This window comes from Corvus kubaryi, unplaced genomic scaffold (assembly GCF_017639235.1).
Source record: "Corvus kubaryi isolate FWS band 111438036 unplaced genomic scaffold, C.kubaryi_AGA036_p1.0 37300, whole genome shotgun sequence".
Taxonomy (NCBI): domain Eukaryota; kingdom Metazoa; phylum Chordata; class Aves; order Passeriformes; family Corvidae; genus Corvus; species Corvus kubaryi.
The window spans coordinates 2,144,889-2,159,867 of record NW_024581093.1 but is presented as its reverse complement, the minus strand read 5'-3'; positions in this window follow the sequence as shown (position 1 = coordinate 2,159,867).

Sequence of the window (14,979 nt, the reverse complement as noted above, 5' to 3'; positions counted from 1 at the left end):
TAAACTGCATGTTATTTATGGTTTCTGACAAGATTCTAAGCTACTGATACTCTTGATTTGTGTGTTTAATTTGGGGCTTTTGCAAGAAAAACAGAGAGCAGTTGCTTGTGTGAACCTGAAATCTATTGCAAACATCCCAATTCTTGACCAGGGAAGTTCAGGGAAATACTTTATCTGAAAAATGAATTACTCCTTTTAATCTTCTCAATCTGCCAGGAAAAGAAAATAGAAGAACAAAAAGCGAAATTAGATGAAAAACAACAAACCACATTTTGATTCAAATAGGACTGAGAGAAATCCAACCTGGTGGGGGGAGAATCCTGGCTGGTGTTATTTGTGGGATCTGCAGCTTGGAAAAGCTGAGGAAGTGAATGTCAAGGGGGCATCTCTGATTTAAGTCCTAGAGCTGAGGGGATAAAGGGATCTCCCTGCTCACATAAACTTAGGAATGAGCAAGGATTTTATATCATTTTGCTGATCCTGATAAAGCCATTTTGACTGTTTATGGGAGTGACTTTAATTGCTGGGGTGGGACAGCCCAGTAGGTAACGCTGACACAGAGCCTTCGACATCGATCCCAGCCTGATGCTTCCAACCCCAGGTGCAACCTCCTCCTCTTCCTCCTCCTCTCCTGCATCTGCACTGCCACATTTATCCCCTGCACAGGACTCAGTGCCACTTCAAACTCTGAGGAATCAGGAGATTTGTGTTTGCTGCCACTGAGGCCACACTGGATATTTAATCTTCAGCCCATAAAAGTTGCAGCCTGTGCTTCTAAAATACTCTCACAACGGATGGAGCCATGGCTGCTGCACACAGCCAGGAAGGAAGAGAGGCAAATTGCCATGTTTTTTCCATGCTTGCTCATAAATAGCCTTTGCTTTGATGTTTCAAATGACCTTAGCATCGATCAACAGTTGCAGCCCTCAACAGCTCATTCAGTGAGCTGATGTTTGTAAATAAAGTGGAGATTTTAATCCACGGTAGCAAAAGGTCAGTTGGAAAGGAGAAATGATTTATTCTTGGGTCTGTCTCCTCTGTAACAGAACTGGGCTGTAAAAGTCACAAACTGTTTTTGAACAAATCAGAAAAAGAATTGATTTAATTAGACAGTGAAATATCAAGGTAGCAATGGCAGGGAGTCGTTTCTGGCACTTTGAGTTCTCTTTTCATTAAAGCATCTTTTGTAAACCACAACGGCCTTTATTCACAAACTTTTAGCACTCTGGGAGTGCTGCTCATTCCCAAACATCTCTGCCATCTCTGCTCTCACTGACCTCCATGTGGGAGCTCCCTCCTGCTCTGACATACCATTCTTCCTCACTGATTCCCTGCCAGAGGTGGAGGTCACGGCAGGGGCCCTGCAGGGAGAGGTGCTCCCAGCAGCTGCCTTTCCTTCCCCTGAACCACAAGCTCTTTGCTGACAGTTTTCTAGCTTTTGTGATCTCTGGAATTCATCATTTTCAGCACAAAAAAAACCCCAACATCTGCGCAAGGAAACGTCCTTGGTAGCTCAGCATCCAAGGGCTGTGTGCACATAACCACAGCAAGCCACACAGAGCTTTCCTCCAGCTCTGGCTCTGGTGACAGGAAGGGGAAATCTCCCATAAATTATAGTTGTGCTTTTAAAAGTTTGTAAGCAAACAGCCATGAATCTCCTTTGTTCTTCACAAGGGCCTGTTTGTGCCAGATCCAAGTTGAGGGCAGTTCTTGGGCAATGCAGAGTGCCCCTATTCAAGGTCTTCCATGAATGCCATAGCTGTGGGGCAAGCTGGCATCTCCCTGAAAATAAATATTGTGATGAAAACAGAAAGGGCAAGCTTTCCTAAACCAGATTGCTTAAGAAAGAAGCCTGGAGTTTGCTGGGTTGTGAGGGGAACAGTGAGCTTGGTGTTTTGCTGGCAGGTCCAGACAGGTTTGGATTGTTTGTGAAGCAATTGAAGGAGCACCGAGCCCCCTGTGAGCTGCCACCTCTGACCTCACTACCAAAGGTGTTGTACCAGTGATGTCTCCTCTGCCTCTGAATGGACAGTGGAACTGCTGATGCAACAGGAACCCAGCACTGCCCTTCTGTTTCTTCCTTCTTATCTCTTAGAAACCATTTCACTGCTGGCTGGGAATGGTGGGAACAGCATAGAGCTCTCTCCCTCCCACAGATTCCTGCCAACATAGTTTAGGCAGCTCTGAAGCATGGAACTGAAGGGACAGATCCACAGCACCTGCCTGCATGGATGTTGCAACACATCCCTGTAGTTCCCTTCTCTATCAGAGCACACTGGCTGCAAAGCCTCTTACAAAAATACCATTATTTTAAGCAGTGGTTATTTCATTACTGTGGTAAAAGAGATTGTGGCCATTTAAAGGACCAGGATAGAGTCTGTAATATAATTAGATGGTCCTGAGAACGCAATACTGGAATTCAATCACTGAGCAATCCACATGCACTTCCTGAAGGTAATCAATCCCGGTGTCGAAGGAAGCCCATTGTTCTCGTCCCCCAGGCTCTCCTGCTCCCACAATGTACAAAGGGCTTCCTTGTCAAGACCAACAAATCTACTTCCCCAGCTTAGTCAGAGATAAGAAAACAATGTCTGGACTATCTAGACAATTTGTCTATCTTTAGGCACTTTGCTTTTCTCTTTCTAAGTTTCCCTGTTTCCCTGTTTGGGCCGTTGCTGACGTACAGCTGATCATACTTTCCCTGGGATAAGGCTCTGCTTGTCTTTGCACAACGTAAAACTGAAAATCACTGGAGGTCATTCTGCATTCACAACAGGGGACTGAAAGCAGTGTTCCCATCCCTAACTCCCTGGCTTACACACAATAGGCAAAAAGTTATTCAAAATATAAACCAGCTTCCAAGCTCCTCCTTGGTGACCCTAATCTAGAATTAGACTTTTTATTTTTATTTTATTTTTATTGTCCCTTGCCACCTGTGTACTGTGAGATTTGATTTGTAAACACTGGCCCAGAAACTCGGCACTCATTCATTAATTCTACCAAGAATGTTCTGTTTTGTAACCAGAAAATTGAATTACTTACTACTTAATTTTAGTACTTTCCACCTTTTGTCTAGGAAATTGAATTATTCTGGTTAGTTTTCTTTTCCCAGTGTATAACAACTCGCACATATACACCACTCTTCTGTCTTAAAATATATTCAGTGTCCTTCCAGCAGGTAAAATTCTATCTAAAGCATCCCTGTCCCAGCTTGTTGAGCTTAACAGGAGTTACAGTGGTGAAACTGAAGCCAGAATTGAGTCAGTATCTATCTTTTGTGGGAGCCCTTGGGGGTTCCAACAACCTGGGCGACGTAAAAACGAAGTGTCTGCCTCCATGAAGCTGCCATTAGCTAATGGTTCTCGATTGCAGCTGGTGCAGTTTTATAAAGGGAAAAACTTTCCCTCAGAGTCACATCCCCAGCAGCAGTGGGAGCCCAGCGGGGACCCCGCAGTCAGGGGAGATTAAGGGCATTTCCCCAAGGCTTCCCAGTGGAATCAATGCTTGCTAATCTTTAGAAAATCACACTAACAAGCTCCAGGCACGAACTGCAGGAGCCCTGCACACCAGTCCCTGAAATCACGCACAGGCCATTAATGCATCAGGGCTTTAATGAACCGGAAAATCTCTCCTCAGTAGAGGCCAGAGGATGCTTTAAGGCTGCTAGGCTGATCTTAGGGCAGTCAGTCAACTCTGACAGCAAAAATGCTGCTTTTGGGGCTGATCTGGGCTGGGGAGCAGCCCCAGGTCCTCACAGGGACGTGGGCTTTGAGGCTCATGCAAGTGATGATCAGCAGCTCCTGAAAAATCCTGAACTCAGAAACCCCCAAATGGCAGTTCAAGGAAAGCTGCTGGTGTTGTGCTATAGATGTGCTCCGTGTATTTTCAGGAAATACCCTTTTTCCTCCTCTTTCAAACCATCAGGCAGATCTAGGAAGTGCAGCTGGCCAAAATACAACTGCTAGAGAGGCTGATAACTTCAAAATGAATGAAATATTGCTACAACCTGCATTTAAAAAAAAAAAAGGCACTTTTTTTTCTATCAGTCATAAAATCTACTTATTTCCTGAGCAATGTTGTAATTTGCCTGATGCTTATGAGATATATTTGCCTGCTTTCTATTCTGTTTCCTATTGGGCAGTCTGCAAGGTTTTCTAATCTCTGAAAGAAATAAGCATCTGTTTCCTTCATGGTCCTGATTTAAGGTAATTATATTCCTATTATACTCCTACACAAAAAAAATCCTAGCAAAAATAAGAACAACTGATTTTTCTTTCCTCAAAAGATATTTTAACTTGCAATCCAGGAGGAATGAACATTGGATCATTCCTTAAAAGAAGCAGCCTCCAAACTTGTGTCCTCTGCCTGGGTAAGTTTGGTGCATTTCCAAGTGCTCCATATCACCGATGTGTCTTTGTAGAATCAGCACCCAAGGAAGGAACTGCTGCCTTCAGAATTCTCCCAGCTGGCACATCCTGGTCCACCCTGATACATCAGCAATTCGAGCATCCCAGGAGCCATGAAAATAAAAATAAGAAAGCTGTTTTTTCTCCAACAGAGAGGAGAAAGGATGACCAAAAAGCAGAAGGAAAAAGCAAATTGTTAGAAAAAGGAGGGAGTGCAGGATGAAAAGCCTTGGAGTTGATCACATCACCCTGTGGAGGCAGGGAAGGTATTTTCTCTCACTCCTCCATATTTTGAGGCAGCTCCCTGGAAGTGTTGGCACTGAGGTGGAGGCATCAGAGGTTTGTGCACAACATCAATAGAGTGACTCCTGTGTCACCTCACCAAGAAAGCCACGTGCATCTGCATCTTTATATCTGTTTTTTATATTTTCAGTAATTAAAAAAAAAAAAAAAAAAAAAAAACAACAATAAAAACCCAAAACATTTTTGTGTTTGTTCTTCGGAGTCAAGTATTTGACTTTTGAATCCCTAGGGGTCAGCTCCTCCAAAACAAAAGGCACTTGGTGTCTCCACTGCCCTGAGATGGAATCCCAGTTCCGTTTTCATCCTCAGGGGTGGGGCTTTGCTTCACCTCTATCAGCAGACACTTAAAAGGCTCAAACAAAGCAACTTTCCCCTTCAGAAAAAAACAACCAGACATGCTCCTTAGGGATTTCTGTTTTCCAGAGCTCCTTAACCCCCTCACCTCACTTCTCAGGTTTTAATAAATAATTTTTTGACAACTACTTTTCATATTTCTGATTCTGACATGGGGAAAAGGTAATTATTACCTTAAATCTGGCTCCGAATTAAAAACCTTGCAGAATCAGCATTTTTTAATGCAGCCTTTGAACAACTGGAATGTCTCCTTCCATAAAATCCTCAATGAAAACTGTGTCTGAAGCCAATATTCGCCCCCCTGCAGAGTGTGAAACCCACAGATTTCAGCACAAATGCTGCAATCCCTGGGCTATGAGAATTAAGAGCAATTTCACTTGAAATGGGAACAGGATTTCATCCCAAAATACAATGGTCCCAGAGCAGCTTATCCCAGTGGAGGGGATAAGCTGCCATTAAGTGGCGAAATTCAAAGAAGGAGGGACATACCTTGAAGAAATGAATTAGAAACAGTTTCAGGTTCTTCTCTGCCTATTGTCAGCTGTCTGACTTTATAACCCCCACACTCCTACTCTACAGGGTCGGGGTTTTGCTTTGTTTGCTCTGTTTTCTGCAACATACACCCAAACAGCAGGGGCAGCCACTCATAAGTGGGAATCAATCCCAAAATATTCCCCACGTACAGAGAGGGAGGCCAAGCACAGACAGATTGATGTAGAGCCCTCTGAGGAAGGCTGGTTTTTATCAAAACCAGAAGTCCACTCGTCCTTTGTAAACCCTGATTCCCTGTCCGGGGTGGGATGGGGTGGGATTGTGTTACATTTCGGAGCACCCTGACCCAGAGGAGCCCTCAGAGGCTGTAAACACAAGCCCTGCTCATCCCTGCCGCTTGGAAACACTCATCTGCTGTCAGCACTGCTCTGCTCTCAACCATCAGCACTTTCCCAGCCTTTCACTGTGCCCTTTCTACCAGTCCATGACCCCACCAAGGGTCAGGGCTTGCAGCCTTAAGCAGGCAGGATAATTGCAATTCCAACTGTTAGCTGTGCTTCGGGCTGGGGACCTTCGTTGTGCTCAGGTTTTACAGTAGCTGGAGCAGCAAAGCCTGGCTCTGCAGTGAGCCCTCCCCAGTGTTACACCGATCCTTGTGATGACAGCAGATGAAACCTCTTCCCAGGGATGCATTCTGGGGTGCACCTTGGCAGTGCCACCCATTAAATCTCAAGGCTGACTGAAACATCAAACTCATCTGCTGGGATTTGAATCGCTCACGTTATTTTCCCTTGCCTCATTCCAGACCTCGTCGTAAAACCTTCTCTGAGCTTTGCTTCTTTCCTTAAATAGGAGTTCCATCCCCTCTGAGGAATGGCTGTGGATTCCAGGGTTTGCCCTCGAGTCCCAACCTTGGGCTCCCAGTGCCTGTGGCACGGCGGGAGGGAGCGGGACAAGGACAAACAGCGGCGGCAGCGGGGCTGATCCAGCCCCTCTTTATTCCGTGGACAGGCTCCAGCTGGCTCCAGTGGCAGCTGGATCAATCCCATGGTGGAAAGAGTAACGATCCAGCCAGTTAGGCTGGCATCTGTTAGACCAGAGCAGCAGCAGTGGTGGAGACATGACTCACGTCCCGAGATATGCGGGGCTAAGGCCAAGATTCCTTGTGGATCTACAGCTCCGTGAGGTTCCTGGGGCCCTTTTCAGGTCTCCGTGGCTTTGCCAGTAACCCCTCGGCTTCTGGGCTTGCACCAGGGCACTCTCCCACCTCAGGTCAGCAAGTCCCTCTTTTCATGGTGGCCCCAAAGCTCTGATCTGGAAGGAACTCACTTAGAAGCCCTCTATCAGAAATATGCTGCCCATGTGCCAGAGAAACCAGGAATTATTCTCTACATCCGTTCTGCACTGAGTGTGGAAATATAAACCCTGTCAGCATGAGAGGAGAAAGGGATAGAATGAAGAAGAAGGTACAGAATGAGAGGAAGGTGAAACAGGCCAAAACGCCCCTGGGTGACACTGGTGGGCACAACCTCAGCCTTTCCGTTCGGAATTCCCCTTCCAGGCAAGCCCGCGGAATTTTTATTTTCTTTCTCTGAAAATTTGGAAACTGATGAAAGTATCTATTTTCAGGTGCTCACTGTATAAGTAGTGCTGATTTACAATAACTGCTCCCCTTTGGGGGGGGACAGCCATGAGTTATTCCTGTGCTGAACATGTTTTTCCATGTTTCCAGGAGCTGCTTTGTTGAATGAATCGCTGCTCCAGTAGATGCATTGTGTCTAATGCGTTTGCTTATGCATTCCTGAGACTTTGCATTGGTCCCAGCAGCAGCCTGGAAGTTTCTGGCTGTGACTCTCACTAACGGGCTGGTGGTGCAATTATTCACGTGAAGGGAGTTGCTTTATTCTCAGTTATTATCTCTTCTGATCTCTCAGCAGATAATTACTTACAAAGAAATCAGAATCAGACCATGTTACACACAATTATAAACCTAAATTGATGTGGAGGGGGAGAGCAGCACGTTTTCTTCCTCAGAGAGAGAGAGGAAAACTGTAGGAGCTGGGCTGCTGTGCCAGGTCATGTGTGACCTGTGTGTAAGTTACAGAATTTCTGACCTAAATTCCAGTGTTTTCTCCTGGATATAATGCTGCCTTCCTATAGCATAGACTGCTAGTTTATTAGTCCTCATCTTCCCTTAATTTAAGATCCCTTCTATTCACTCAAATAATGTTTAAATCTGTTTTCCTTGATACTTTGAGTGAGGTGTTACTTTGTAGTAATTCACAATTACTGTACATAAGCTGATGGTTGAGATGTTTAAATATGCCAGTTTAGGTGTGAAAAACTTCCTCCGTGGGAATTCCAGACTAAAGCTTCAAAGAAAATATCTCTTTGAGGCAGCTCAGCTAAGAATCCTAAGAAATTAGTTGGGAAGAACTTACTACAGCCCAGCTTTGCAGCTTGATTTTTCAACAGTGACACAGAGCTGACTATGGAGAATGAAGGGTCCTCTGCTCAAGGAATTGTTGTGAAGATGTTTGAAAGAGGGGGAGAGCTCGAAGTTTCTAGAAGCAAACTACCCAGTGATCCAGCTGGTAATTGTCCAATCAATAGCTCTGCAGAGAGTGCTAATTGTTACTCACCCTCAAGTCCAAAGTAAATGTTGCTTTGATTTGGAAAGGCTGCCTCGGATTTGTGGCTGGCAGCAAGCTCCCAAAGGAAAGATCTGGAGGAATGGGAATGTAGATGGGACTAGACAGGATTTCTCCAAAGGGGAAGTGGGATTTCATCCCCTGAGACAAAGACAGGCCTCCCATCTGACGGACACAGATCCAGGGATGAAGAGACGCAACTCACATTTCCGCAATTCCGTTTCAGTGGAGAGTCTGGAAAAGCTCAGCTGTAAATGCCATAACTTTTCAGTCACTGTCTGAAACAGCTGCTTGAGTCTGCACAGAAAAGTAAATCTGCCCTGCTGCAAACAGCATGTCCTGGGGTTCTCCGGCAGAAGTGTTGAGTTAATTGAGACAGAAAGTTTGTAATAACTGCCAGCTCTGCAGACACGAAGCCCCAGATGAAAGAGGTCGTACACCATCTGTCTCCATTACCTTGTCATGAGAAGGATTTTCCCTCCACACAGGCAAAATATGGATGTGGGGCTCGGTGCCCCAAAAACCTCCAGCAGACGCATTGCTCCGACCCTGGGTTTTGACATTTTGGAATCCTTCTAACAAGGACCCTTCCTGTGCCTGCATCTGCTCCAGGGAGCTGTGGGAGGGGTCACTCAGCCATCAGCTAAATCAGCCTTGTCATTTTGTCCCTGAAGAACTTGATGGAATAAGAAAGGCTTTGAATCTTCTACTCCAGCTACTGAATTCCCAACACATGGACCTTAGTCTGCATCACTCCTCTGAACAAAGTCCAAAGGGAAAAAACGTCCAGAGGAAGAGCCTTTCACCCTGCGTGGAGGAGATGAAGTTCAGAGCATCCAAAGGTATGGGTGGACAATAAAGGAGCTGCTATTTAACCACACAAGAAGCTATGATTAAATTAATCCACCATTCTCCTTTTTGCAGCTCTTTGGGGGAATTAGATCAAGAAAGTAACAAAGGAATGCCACAGTCTGCCAATAATGTAATTAAGGAACCAAGCCTCATCTGAGCTTTCTCTTGCCAAAGAGCTTGCTGGCTGTAAGTTGGGAAAAAACCCCAAATTCAAGACTTTAAAGAGAAGACAGATATTGTGAAAAAGTGTTTGAATGCCCAGCTATTCACTTCCTCCCACTGACACTCTCAGAATGCAGAAAACATGGATGATGAAATAATGCACCTACTTCAGGAAGACTAGGCAAAAAAAAGGTGATTTCTTAGGGCTGGTTACACTCAAGAACAGGCTGATGACTTTGAAAGACAGGTAGAGTTGAAAGGGGCCTGGAACTCAGGCCAAATCAACTGCAAATGTTTATCCCATCCTATGGAGATGTGCTAAGAAAACAGCCCATGGGACCAGTGCACTCCGATACTTTTAGGCTGTTCTCCTACTCCTAATAATTAAATACAAGTCTCAGAGACCTGAGGTTGCCAGGATTCAGGCTGGACAAAATATACAACTGCTGGTTCTGTAGAAATAACTGACAATAGAACATGTCCAGCATTGCTGGGCACCACAAAACTTAGATAAATGAACCCTGGAGAAGCAAAAAAAGAGTTGCCAAGTGATGCAAAATATGAGCGTAAATCTGAGCTCAAATTCTGGCAAGCCCTGGAGCTGCTCTGCAGGTATTAAGTAGCCGGTATTAGGAAGAGCTGTAACATACCAAGCAGAGAGATTTGATGATTAGATTGGATATTAGGAATAAGTTTTTCCCTGTAAGGGAGCTGAGGCCCTGGCACAGCTTCCCAGAGAAGCTACGGCTGCCCCTGGATCCCTGGCAGTGTTCCAGGCCAGGCTGGACGGGGCTTGGAGCAGCCTGGGACAGTGGAAGGTGTCCCTGCCCATGGCAGGAGGGTGGGACTGGATGGGTTTTAAGGTCTCTTTCAACCCAAAGCAGTCTGGGATTCTATGATATTCCTCCCTTACTTTTTGAGGCACAGGCTAGAGAGGTGCAAACAAACAAGAAACGTGCTCGAGATTTAAGTTTATGGATATGTAAACAAATACAGCTATGTAGATATATAAAAATACTTATCTTCATATAACATAAGCATAACACTATACAGCATAGCTATATAGTACGTGATGTTTAACGAGAACATTGAACCAAAAGTGAAGTAAACATTTTCCAGCATATAAAATTCACAAGGGGAACGGCAAAAGCAGCTGTGCCCTGCCAAGCTGGGGCCGTGCTCCCCTGAAAGTCAGAGGTTTGATTGTCCTCTGCAGTCACACTCAGCTCGAAGCAAGGACAGAATCCAGGTCTGAAATACAGCGTGGTTTGAGTGCTGCTCTTAATCTCTGCCTGGTGCTAACAGGGTGTTTAGGGGTTTTTTACTTTGTTCTCAGCTAACAACGTCCAGATTGTTTTGCTGCTCAAGTCGGCGCTCCAAATGCTGAAGTCCCCGTGCAGTAATCAAAGCACGGACTTTGTAACTGAGGTGTCCCCATTTCCCCAGCCCTCGTTCTCCCACATGTGCTTATCCTTCTCTGTTCTGCCCTCTCTGTCCTGCCCAGGTGGTTTAGAGAGCAGAACAAGGCAGGGAATGCCAAGCACTCGGAGAAGCTGCAGGTTCCCCTTTATGTCAGGACTGGGGAAAGCTGTAATAGGCAACATCTGTAGCAAAATGCAAGTTACTGCCATCTGAAAACTGAGTGGCCCACCGGAGGACAACAACCCTCCCATTAAAGACATGCTATTCAGATGGAAAGTTCTGTGCTGAGATAAAAGGTGGAAGCTCTCCATGTGTCTGTCCCAGCCCGCTGAACAATTCAGAAGGAATTCAGCTGGAATACTGAACCGTGCTGCTCAGGACCTCACACAGAGACACAAGGGGAGGAAACCCCTTCTATTATACTTCTTCCAGCACCTTCAAAAAAATCAAGCTATGTCTGACTGCTGAAAGAAGTCCCTTGCTGAGCTGAGGAAAGAAATTGGCCAATATATAAGATTCATCCTCTTAATTAGGGCTACATACATCCAAAAAAAATAAAATTACCTGAGCTCTCTTGTGTTTTCCTGCCACTCTGATGCTTGCAAAATCTGTCTGTCTTCCCAAAGGCAGGTGTGGATGTCAGCAAGCAGTTTTGGGAATTTTCGTACAGGATGTTTTTGCTTTACAATGCCAGCTTGGCATCTCTTGACTTCTGACTTTGAAATGGGATCTCATTATAACTAACGCCCAAGCCAAGAGAGGATACAAAACAATGCAAGGATGGAAGCCAGAGCCTGAGCTCTGTCTGGGCACCAGGAGCCAGTGGTGAATGAGATCCAGCCCACTTAGCAAAGATTTGGGATAGGAGAGCACCTGGATGTCCCCATCAGGCCAGGTGGGTGATGGAAACACATGCACTGACTTCCAGATAGGCTGCTGAAGGACATGAAAGGGAACTCTCCCAGATAAAGCCCAGTCTGCAACAGCTCAAAATACTGCTGTCTATCTCCAGCCAGCTGTAGATAAGGCCTTTATCAAGAGGTCAAAGGCAAGTGGGATTTTCAATGGCCTGTTCAACCCTGCACTTTGGATAAGAGAAGACAAGAAAGACTCTCTGCCTTCTCATAGCAAACTCCTTCAGAACAATGGCATGATCCAGCAAAAGCTACTCGGGCTCCAAGATCCTTGGAACCCTTTTAAGGAATTCTGCAGCAACATTACTGGCTGCAAGTCTTAAACTCCCTGATGAGCTGCAGGGATGCTCCCTGCCTGGCCAGATCCCTGCTCAGCCCTGACTCCTGCAGGGTCCTGGGGCTGTGCTGAGGTGGAAGCACAACTCGAGGTGACACCAGCAGCTCTTCTGGACAGATCTGACATCCTCAGGACTGACGTAAGCAGCTGTAGCTGTTTCAGAGCTCCAGAGACATTTGCCTTGTGGCTGGGCCTGGGATATCATTTAATGTCCTTGCCAAAGTGCTCCTTGCCTCAGAGGAGCAGCGGCAGCGTGAGGGAGTTCACTGGTAATAGGATGTGGGACATGGAGGTTAAAGGTTCCATAAAGGAAATCCTACACAAGCAAGATGTTGATCCACATCCACAAGGCCGTTCCTCTGCCTTGTGCAGGGTTTGCACATGTCTCTGACAGGCCCTTGAGCTATGAATTTGCTATTTCTGGATGTAGGCAGGACATTTGTTATGGGAAACCATCTGTCTCAGGGGCTACAGGCAGGCAGAGCTTCGACCCGGAGAGGTGCCACCCCAAAACCAAACTGCTTGGCCCTGGCCAAGTCCTTGTGGGTCAGTGCAGGGCATCAGCCACCAGACAACCCCCGTATCAGAGTCATGTGTGAAATTAGGAATTTGCAGTGGCATGGGCCTTTTGGGTGGTTTTATTGGGGTCCGTGTTGACATGCCTGCGTGTGGTCCCTGGCTCTGACTTTGCCATGATCCAAGAAAGATACCCCGTGCCCCACACTATTTGGGAACCCCCAGAACACAGCTCAGCTCTTGTTGGGCTGGGGGCCCTGACTGCACTCCTGCTACCCCCAGGGAACTCAGCATGGCTGAACACAGAGCCCGGTAAAGGCTGAGGATTTGCTGTGAAATCCATGTGGATCCACAGACAAACTTTCCGTGTCTTTAATTTTAGGCTGAATCTGTCCGCCAGGGAGATTTCTCTGAGGTTTCCAGTCTGTTCCTCTCAGCAGTCCCAGTCTGAGAGCTTCACGGCACATCCTCCCCTCCCAAAACATGCAGCAACTCCCACTGGCCTGAGAGGGAAAGGATCCCGCTGCCCCCCAGCCCCTCGGACCCCTCTCCTGCAGGGACACCAACAGCTCGAAGAAGCCTCTTTGGAGACAAAGGACTTTGGGACGAGCACGCCCCGGAGGGAGCTGGCACAGGGAGCGAGCGGGCAAGAACCGCAGCTGGGGCAGTCCCGCCCAGAGGAATTGTTTGGGATTCCCAGCGGTGTCCCCAGGGCACAGGGCAGCACGGCTGCACCCCAAAGAGGAGCCTCTCCCTCACACCGAGAACCATTCTGCCTCGTAATTAATAGGATGTTTGGATCGTGTATTTGGAGGCTTCCTGGTAATTTTGTCAGTGGGATGCAGCACTCACACGAGTGCTTCCCTAATAACATTCATCTGCTTCATTTATACCTCATATCCAGCAAAGCTGGTTAAAAGCAGAGGCTTTATATTCTTCTTTACAGGCCTTTCCAAATGCTCAGGGGCCACTTAACACTGACCTCTGCCAGGCTTTGCGAGGGCTTGGGGCCAGATGCTTAAAGGGAATCACCTGTCTGTGTTTTGAATTGCTTTTGATCTTTTATTTCACTCTATAAATTCCCAGTGGAGCAAACATCTGGCACAGTTTTTCCTGCTCAGGGAAGGAATGAATCCATATTGAAACCCCAGATTTGGTGTCTTCCTGTAGAGCTGGCCATAAAATAAGCCCGTGGGTGAGGGGGTGAATCATCTGCATGCAGGGTCACCCCTCCAGAGGTGCTGCAGGTTCTTTTATTTGCTGATTTCATATTCACCCACCTGGACTGGCACACATAAGGGATTCCTTTTCCTGTTAATCCATTCAGGGAGCAATCCCAATTGCTGGATTAGGCAGGGAAGAAAGTAACTATTGTAATATTGCTGTTTTAGGATGTCTTACACAAAGCAGAGGTTGGAGGGGTGACCACACAGGGACACCATCATTGCTGGGGAGCCCAGCACTCCCTGGGGCTTTCCCTGCTTTTCATGTGGCAGGTTCAGCTGAGGGAAGCTGAACCAGGACGATGGTTTCTCTGTGTTCACATTCACAACAAAACCACTCCGGGTTTACTTGTTTTTGTCTGATTTCCTAAGAGTGAGTAGAAGTGGGACAGACGAGCCCCAGGGCTGAGCCTTCGTGAGGCAGCCAGGGTAGCAGGGAGGAGCATTAAATTAGTTTTTAGAGGGACACAAAGCATCTGTAACCTTCCCACTGGACCAGGTCACATCAGCAATCTCTAATAACACCCAGGAAATCGTTGCCCTTTGCTGCTGGCAACAGAACCTGTGCAGAGCTGGCAAGGAAACAGCCCCCAGATAAGGAATTGCAGCAGCCCCTGGCATGGGGGTGCTGTGATTATAGCCAGCTAAAATGAGTCACCTCGTGCTGCTGCAGTGCTGTGCTCTGAGGAAACTCTTTCTTTGATATAATCTTTCTTTAAGAGTCAGATGTTTCCTCTGGGAAAAGGCAAGTCTTGACTTAGGCTGACCTACCTTGTTTTTGGCTAGAGAATGAAATTTTTCCTTGGCTGCTCCATGACTTTCACTCACAACCTCCCTGAGAACGCTTTTGAAAACCACTATTTGAGGCATCCCAACCAGGCAGCATGAATCCTGGTGCCAAAAATTGTTTTATTGCCCTAAGCTGATAAAATGCCTGTCCTTTCATTCAGATACATCTGCCTGGCTGTAACAAATGATGCTGAGGGTTTCACAGGCCCCGAGGAGGTGCTCAAGTCTCGCCCATGTTCTTGCACTATCATCTGACAGCAATTTATGGTACTGCAGAATTTGCCTTATTGGAACCATTTGTGGGATGGAAATTCACAGACATTCATGCACAGAGGGCGACTCTTTGCTCAGTGGTGATGTATGGAGCAATCTCATTCAGAATCCTTGAAGGCAGCGGGAATTTGGTGTGAGGAACTGCACCACAAATCTTGAGGCAGAGAAATCTTGACTTAGTGATGTTCTGCGGATTCCCTGGACAAGCACATGCTAGAAAATTATTTTAACTGCTGGCCTGCTGAATGCCCATGTTTTCACAGAAACAGGAGCCAAATCCTGCCA